This window comes from Mirounga leonina, unplaced genomic scaffold, assembly GCF_011800145.1.
Source record: "Mirounga leonina isolate KUSES-001 unplaced genomic scaffold, KU_Mleo_1.0 Mir_151, whole genome shotgun sequence".
Classification (NCBI taxonomy): domain Eukaryota; kingdom Metazoa; phylum Chordata; class Mammalia; order Carnivora; family Phocidae; genus Mirounga; species Mirounga leonina.
The window spans coordinates 100,941,804-100,950,593 of NW_023270377.1; the positions used below are offsets into that span (position 1 = coordinate 100,941,804).

General features: G+C 52.2%; 1 pseudogene; it reads left to right on the plus strand.

The window, feature by feature from the left end:
* Nucleotides 1–2,216: 2,216 nt before the first annotated feature.
* On the plus strand, nucleotides 2,217–2,303 carry LOC118012689 (annotated as a pseudogene).
* The last annotated feature ends 6,487 nt before the right edge of the window (nucleotides 2,304–8,790 follow it).

Below are 8,790 nucleotides of genomic sequence, written 5' to 3' on the forward strand. Positions count from 1 at the left end.
CCAGTAGAGATTCTATCCCACCTCTTTCTAATTCCAAACCCTGCTCTCTTTCCCCAACACCACACTGCCTTCCGCCAGCAGTACTTGCTAAAAATGCACTTTCTTCCCATTTGCAGGATGACAAATTTGGTCATGTATCCCGCCTCCAGCTCTCCATGATTTCTCCAAGATTCCTGAAGGAGGGTCTGAGTTCACATCTGCAAATTCCCTGGTATCCTGGGAGGTCATTTGTCTGGGCCAAGAAGCTGGAGCTCCATCTGAGGCCACCAGGTGCTCCCTGACCATCCCCTCCCCTGTCTCATGGATGTACTCCCCCATCTGTGATGTGGGCCAGCCCCCCGTGGGATGGCCCTTCTCCTGGCTGCCACAGGGAACCTCAGCCCTCTCTGCTCCAGTCCCCACCATATGAAAATTATTAAGCCTTCCACATGCTCTTACTCATAGCTGTGATGCCCAGTAAATGAGAAAGGCCTCCTTTCAAATAAATAATGACCACTGTTGACAATGGAAGTATAAACATGACCTTAATACATGAATCGCTAATCATCGTCCCTGTTAATAGACACTCTGTCTTTGCTGCACACACATGTGGTTCAGGACTGATGCTCAGCATTAGCCTGGAGGGGCCAGCTAGCCCTCTGGGTCATCTACAATGCAAATCAAAGTAGGGGGCCTGCATGCCCTCAGTCCCCCCCTCCCCACCCCGTACTACAGGGTAGCTGAGTTAACTTCTTGGATAGCTCAGGAAATCTGGATTGTACTCACACCCTGGGAGAGCGCTTTCTCTGTTTAGTTCAGAATATTTGGGTCCTCAGGAGACCAACACAAACACTCACGCATGCGTACTCACCTGTGTGAGGCCCATTTGGATTTTTCAAGGGACCTCATCCAGTTGTGTGGAGAAATGAGAGAGGGGCAAGCCACTTGCGTAGAAGCAAGGCTCTGGGTGCCCCCTGGTTTCACACATCATGTGCTTTACATACAGATTATGCAGAATTTCCCCCTGTAATTTTTAAGTTTGGCTGCAAGTAACAGAGATCAAAATAACAATGCTTAAGGGAAATCAAATCTGATTTCTTTGCTGTAAAACAGTCCAGAGACAGGCCATCTGGGCTGCTTTGGTGGCTGTCTCCATGAAGCCCCCAGAGGCCCAGGCTCCTTCTAGCTGGTTGCTTTGCCCTGTGTGGCCTCCATTCCTAAGGACTTCATCCCCAAATGGCCATTCTGGTCATCCCCAAATTCCAGCCTTCTGGAAAAAAGAACGGATAGAGAAGGGGTAAGAGTACATAGCAGTCTCTTAAGATAAATTCCCAGAAGTTGCCACATGACTCTTCCGTCAACCAGAAGTTAATTATGTGTCATATTTTGCTGTGAGGGAAGCTGGGACACAAAGTCTTCAATCCAGGTGACCCACTGCAATGGGGAGGGGGAATGGATATGTTTGGACAAATAAGGACCTCATCCTATGGAATAGGTCTCTTTGATGGCCTGGTGGGAGGCTGCATGCCCCAGGACCCACAACCAATATTTATTTCTCTTACAGCCAGAAGCGATGTCAGGAATGGGCCAGCTCAGTCCTCTTCCTCCTGTTTCTCAGGTGTTGAAACGAGGCCGACGAAGGGGAAATGAGCCTCACAGGTGGCCAGGGGATGAAAATGCTGAGTGGCCCCTCGATCCCCACACTCTCATCCCCAGCCCCACCTACGCACTCAGGTGCTGTTGCATTCCGGTCCCTGGAAGCAGCCTGTTTGTGACAGAGAAGGGAGATCAGCAGAAGAGGGTAAAGTGGTGGTGAGGAATGGGAGAAGAAATCCCTGAGAACAGCTAGAGGCCAGACATCAGACTGGACATTTGACAGCCATTGTCTTACTTTAAAACTCCCACATCTCCCAGGGTGCCTGAGTGGCTCAGTCTGTGAAGCATCAGACTCTTGATCTCAGTTCAGGTCTTGATCTTTGGGTCATGAGTTCAAGCCCCACACTGAGCTCCACACTGGGCATGGAGCCTACTTAAAAAAAAAAAAAAAAAAGAAAGTTAAAACTCCAACATCCCCATAGGGGGATAAGTGCTATTAATTTACAGATGGGGAAACTGAGCCTTGGAGAGGCTACAACCTTCGTCCAAGGTTTAAGTGTTAAATAGCATGAGGGGGTGAAGGGCGCACTTGCGTCTGTCTCATCTTTCTGCTGCACCTGGAGGCCCCTATGTCACCCTAAAGCTTTGCGCAGTGGCAGTATCGTAGCCAACGAGATTTATCCGAGGCGCGATTATTGCTAATTGAAACCCTATGTCACCCCAAGGCCATCTTGGCTCCTGAGTCCGAGTGGCCCCTATGCTGCTCCTTGCTGGCATGCAGGAAGGAAGAGTGGTGTCTAGCGTCAGTCATGTGCCTTCTGGGCCCAGGGCTTCTCTCTAAGTCCCTCCTGTCCCACCCCACACATAGCCATGCTGCCTACTGTCCTTGTTCCCAGCCAGGCAGGAGCGTGTTCAAATCCCAGCTCCCGCTCCATTCAGTCAACAGACATTTAATGAGCTCAGAAAGGTTCCAGGCACTTTGGACAAGCAATCCATTATTTATAAATTGGGCACAGCTACGTTGCAAGACTGTGGGGAAGAGGCCATGTCAGGTAAAAGGAACTCTCCCCTAGAAATGTTGGACCTTCTCCTCCTGCATCTGTCTAAGCCCATCTCTGCTGTTGGCCTTTGGGGCCTTGTTGCCCTCCCCTATCTCTGGTGTGGAGGGGTCTGCTGTACCCCAGAGACAGACCCGGGAATGCCCTCAAAAACCTGACTCTCCCCACTGCTCCCACACCCCTGCCACCACCCAGTTCCCTCCCTGCATCCCCAGTGCCCAGCACCAGTCATTCTGGAAGGAATCCATCCCGGGAAGCTTTGAGAAGCTCCCGGGCTGACAGAGGCTGCTTGGAGGTGTGGGTTGTCCAGAAGAGTCTGCTGATGGCCCGGTGACCCCCCTCAAGGGCCTGACTCCACATCGTTCTCCCTGGCTGCATGGGGAACCTGGTGAAAATGTGCCGTGTGGTGACAGCCTTAAGCCCCGATATCCTATGAAGGTCCCACCCAAGTGGGCTGTAACAGAAGCAGTCATGACCACTGCCCCAGGCTGGAGGGGTGGGGGCATGTGAGAAAAGGGCCTGCTGCCCACCAGGACCCTGCTGGGGCTTCTTGTGTGGGCTCAGGGACCGCCGGAGTATTGGGGTCTGTGGGCCCGGGTAGGTCACATATGTCCTGCTCCCTTCCTTGGCTTTGCCCACTCCTTTCCTTCTGCCTGGAGTGCTCCTTTTGACTGCTTTTGTCCAGATAAGTCCCACTTGTCCTCATGGCTTAGAACAAGTGTCTCTTCCTTCGGGGAGTCCCTCAAATGCTGCAAGATTGGGCAGCCTCCATGGGGTTCTCCCAGCTCCATCAAAGGATGCTTATCTGGGAGCAGCACCTTGGGAGCAGGGTCCAGGCCTGGTTAACCTCCGAGGCCTCTGGAAATGTCTGCCAAATGAGTGAATGGAGCTCTTGGGCCTGTAACAAAGTGAACCCTTAGCAAATGTTGGCTGGAAGGATGCACGATTGATTTTATGAATGAATAAAGTTTCCAGGAAATGGGAGTGGGAAACATGGGGACGAGATAAAGACATAAACCTCACCTTTGTTCCAGTTACCCAGGACCATTCCATGGCCCATGGCAAATGGTAATAGCAATGGATGCTTATATTTTGCTATGTACCAGCACCTCTGTAAGCACTTTGTATATAACCCATTTAATCCTCACAGCACCACTGTGAGAAAGGTACTTGTCTTAGTCTGCATGGTTTGGTGTAACAAACCATAGACTAGGTGGCTCAAACAACGCAGATTTGTTTTCTCCATGATCAGGGTGCCCAGCATTGCCAGGTTCTGATGAGAAGTCTCCTGGCTTGCAGACTGCCACCATTTTGCTGGGTGCCGCCTGACCTCTTCTTTGTACACAGCAGGAGAGGGAGAGCAAGCTTTCCAGTGTCTCTTCTTAGAAGGGCACTAATCCCATCATGAGGCCCCACCCTCATGACTTCATCTGAACCTAATTACCTCCCCAAATGCCTCACCCCCACATACGATCACACTGGGGGTTAGGGCTTCAACATATGAATTTTGAGGGGACATAATTCAGTCCACAGCAGCACAGCGTACCTGTCAGTTTGGGCTGGGTTATGTCATGGCAACAAACAATCGCAACATCTCAGTAGCTTAGAACAACAAAGGTTTATTTCTTGCATATGCTGCATGTCCAACTCAGGTCGGCGGGAGTGTCCGCTTTTCATGGTCACCATGAGAGTGGTGGTGGTTCAGAGAATGTGGCAAATCACTTACATTTTTTATTGGCTAAAGAAAGTCACAAAGCTACAGCTAAATTCAAAGTCGGTAGGGAAAAAAAACCCGAAGTAGGTAGGGAAACAAAATCACTTTTGTGAATATTCCAATTATGTTAAAAGAATATACTGTCTAAAAAAAAAATAGATAAAGTGTATGATCCTGTCACGTGTCCCAAAGAAGGACTAGACTATTTGTGAACAGCCCAAATGACCCAAATCATCTTATCCCCATTTTATGGATAGACAAACTGAGGCAAAGAGAAGTTAAGAAAATGTGCCCAAGGTCACTCAGCTAGTAAGTGGCAGAGCCAGGATTTGCACCCAGGAAGCCCAGTGGCGGAGTTTGCGACCCTAACTGCTACTCCGTAGTGATCCTGGCAAGGCAGTCCTCCGGCCCTGTCTCCTGCTGTCCCTGGGAGCCCCCGGAGAATGGCATTCTCTTGCCCAGAGTAACACAGACAGCGTGTGAGTGATTGTGTTCGATTGAACTAGATAACACAAGGCACTGACTTCACAGTTGTGCTGCAAGCAAATATATACACGGATATATACACACCGATAGTCACTGATATATACAGCACTTCCACATCTGGAGTTTTCCCAGATGGTCTCAAATTCAAATGCAGCCCCATCTGTTCCTACCAGTGTCCCCACAGTCTTCAGAGCCTGTGTCTCACTCCTTGCCACCGAACACTCCATGACTCTGCTCCAGGGTCCCCGAGATGCCTTACCGTGGCCTTGTCCCCATCTGTACCACGAACGAACCTCCTGGCGAATCCAAAAGAACATCACTGCTGCCCTCCACATTCTGCTGGGCTTCTAGGTGACTTCTTCTTTTGGACAGGTACCTAGTGGGCAAGGCCAACCCGGCCACTTCGTCCTGGCATCTCCAGGGGCCCAAGTGGATTCTTGGTGGAGTGAATTAATTAAAGTCCTGCATGGCATGTGAGTGAAGAGGACCAAATGGAGAAGAGCTCCTGGTCAAGAGCCCCTTTCATCCCGGGTTAAAGCTCCACAGAGTCTGTGTAGGACGTGGGTGGGGCTTGCTGCCATTGCTCTGTGCATCCGTGCCTGGCCATCCTGGGAGCCCAGAGTGAAATGGATGGACAGACGGATGAGGGACAGATGGATGGACAGCGGAGGTGTAATCCCTAAGCAGCTACATACCAAGTCTTGTCAGGACCAGGAGCCCCTCTGATCCTCAGATGAGTAAAAGCTTGTGTGAATGAATGAATGAATGAATGGGTAAGGCCAGAGGCCGGCCCAATTCCCCAGGTGACATCACAGAGTGCCCCAAGGCCCTCAGGTTCTTGCCCCGACCCCCGTCACAGCCCCACCAAGGGCGTGAGTCCCCTGACTGAAGGGAATCGGCTGTGCCTGGCATCGCGTACCAGGCCCCGCACGCAAGGTGCGGGAGAAGGCCGAGAGCGCCTTTTGGACAGCTTAGCTCTTGGCGAGATTAAGCCGGCTCTCCACAGAGGGGCCCGTATTGCAGGCCTGCAGGGAGGGCCCGGCCCGCCGAGTTTGCACCTTTTTACCCGGCATCTGTCCCTGGGATCAGGAGAGCTGGGAGGCTGGATTAGATGGGTCAGCGCCCTGATTGACAGTGACATTTCCTCCCGCGCCCCCGCCTGCCCCCCAGCCTCTCCCGCTGTTCCTCTCCTGCCTCACTCGGGCCCCATCCTGTTCCCGAAAGCGGGCGATGCCTTCTAATCTCCTTACCAGGAAATTATTTTCCTGGGTGTGAAATCCCTGTCCGAGGGGAGGGCAGCAGATCAGCCCTGCCCTGGCCTGGAGGCTGACCGCAGGCCTATCTCCCGGAGACATCTGGCATGGCAGTGGGGGCGGCCACAGCGAGAGATGGGCAAAGCTTGGGCAATTCCACCCCCAAATGTGGCCCTGACCTCCGGAGCGGGCTCCCCCAAACTGCCTCTTCCTGTCTCCATTCAAGAGACTTCTCGAAAATGATGCTTGTCTGCGGTTGGTGACTGTCCTCTCTAGGAGCAAGTGACATGGGGGTTGGGGAGAGTGGTCCTGGGAAGAACCTGCCCCAAGGGGGGCGCGGGCAGTGAGGCCTGGGACCCAGCCCTGGTCCTGGGCCAACTCACTCTGTGACTGGACACATCCCCACCTCTGTGGCCTCAGTTTCCCTCTGACTTCACCATGAACGGACTCTGAGATCAAACGTGGGGTCTATGCCCCACACCCCCCATATCCAGTGCATAAAATGTCAGAAACTCAGCAGAGGAAGTGGTGGGAAAACCACAGGGCCAGCCTGTTTAATTCATAATGTTAAAAACCTGTGGCCAGACCACGAGATGAACAGATGAGGGTGGCGGTTAGGTTGGCCCAACTACCCCACTTGGCTCGGTGACTTTGGCCATTGACCACTCCCCTGTGCCTCAGTTTCCCCAACTGTAAAAAGAAGATGACAATCACACTTACCCATAGGCTTGTGGCGAGGGTTTCAGTTGATTAATAATCATAAAATTCTTAGAATGGTCCCCGGCACAAGTAAGTACCTTATAAGGATGATGGTATTGCTGTTATTAGACTTGTCATATGGAAGGGCTCAACATATTATTTACTGTGGGTGGAGTTGTGTCCTCTGTAATGGTATGCTGAAGACTTAACCTCTGTGAATATGACCTGTCTGGGGAAACAGGGTCTTTGCTGATGTAGTCAAGTAAAAACGACTACAGTGAGGTGGGCCCCAAGCCAATAAGAAAGGTATTTGAGGGGCGCCTAGGTGACACAGTCGGCTAAGCATCCAACTCTTGGCTTTGGCTCAGGTCATGATCTCATGGCAAGATTGAGCCCCGCGTCAGGCTCTGTGCTCAGCGTGGAGTCTGCTTGAGATTCTCTCCCTCCCTCTCCTTCTGCCCCTCCCCACTGTACTCGCTCACTCTCTAATAAATAAATACATCTTTAAGAAAATAAAGACTGGTGTATGAAAAGGGGACAGACACAAAGAGACGGGCACACCAGGAGAAGACCATGGGAGGACAGAGGAGAGAATGCCAGGGAGTACCGGCCACACTAGAAGCTGGTAAGAAGCAAGCAAGTGTTCTGCCCGGAGTCTCGAGGGAGCAGACCCGCCCACAACTTGGTTTTGGACTTCAGGCCTTCAGCACCTTGAGAGTACTTTGTTAGAGCAGCCCTGGGAGGCCAACACAATAACAAAACGAATGACAGCAGACTAGGAAGGAAGCTTCCAGCAGAGGTGCTCATTTAGGGCTGGCGGATCCACACATGGGACACGTGAGGCTGTGCAGGGTCCGGGTCTCAGGAGGGGCCAGGGATCTGCTTTCCTCCTCCAGGCCTGGCCGTGGGCTCTGGTGTGGCTGACGGGGGACCTCAGAGCAGGCTCACCTGGGGGAAGCGCAGCTTTCTGATGTGCGTGTTTGACTTCTTGGCCACAGAGCAGCCATCAGAGGTGAAGAGGGTCTCGCTGACAGAGTCCAGGGTCCCAGGATCAATGACACCTTCGAGGGGATGTAGCTGCCTTTAAATCAGGCACTCTGCATGAATAGACAGAAAACAGGCCCCAGGGCAGGGTTTCTCCTCCCCCTCCAACTTCCCTCCTCCTCACCCAGGTTCACCTTCAGGAGACCCTGCGCCCCATGACACCAACTTAGTCTAAACACTTCAAATCTTTGCAAGACCCCAGGAGAACCGGCTGCCGCACAGCCTGCTCTGAAAGCCCCACAAGGGAGATGCTCGGGTCCCAGAAGAGAAGGGGAATTTCCTGCATGCTCCCCAGCCTTGGAGTGGGGCAGGGCATCTCCACTAGCAGGGCACAGCTAGGCCTATGTTACAGATGTGGAAACTGAGGCTCACTAGATTAAGCAACTTGCCCGAAGGAGCATACGAAGGAAAGGGCAGTCAGGCTTTGACCCCTTCCCTCTGACCCCACAGCTCGAGCCCCTTGCATGCTGTTTTCCTTTTTGAGGGGGAAAATTCCCCTCTGGCCCTTCTGAACCCCTCTACCTACCTTGTAAGCCCTTCCCCCTTTCCAGTATTCTGGAATACCAATGTCATTCACTCTTCCTTACAGGTACCGTTCTGAGGCCCCTCCTAAACCAATACTTTCCTCCTGGGCCCTTGAAATTTCAAGCTGCACAGAATAACAGACATGGGGACTTGGGAAGGCAAGAAGAATACTGGGTGCTTGAGTCCTACACTTAAATCGCCCACTACCTTCCTCTCTGACTCTGGGCAAAATACGGGAACGTCTGCGCCTCGAATGCCCTATCAGTTACTATTGCCAACTAGCAAACTGCCCCAAACTTAGTGACTTAAAAGCACTGGATTTCTCATGATCCCGCAGCTGGGGCAGGTCTCACTGGGCTCCATCCTGCAGCTTCAGTCATCTAGAGGCTCAACGGAGCCGATGGTCCTCGATGGCCTTACTCGCCTGTCTGGCATC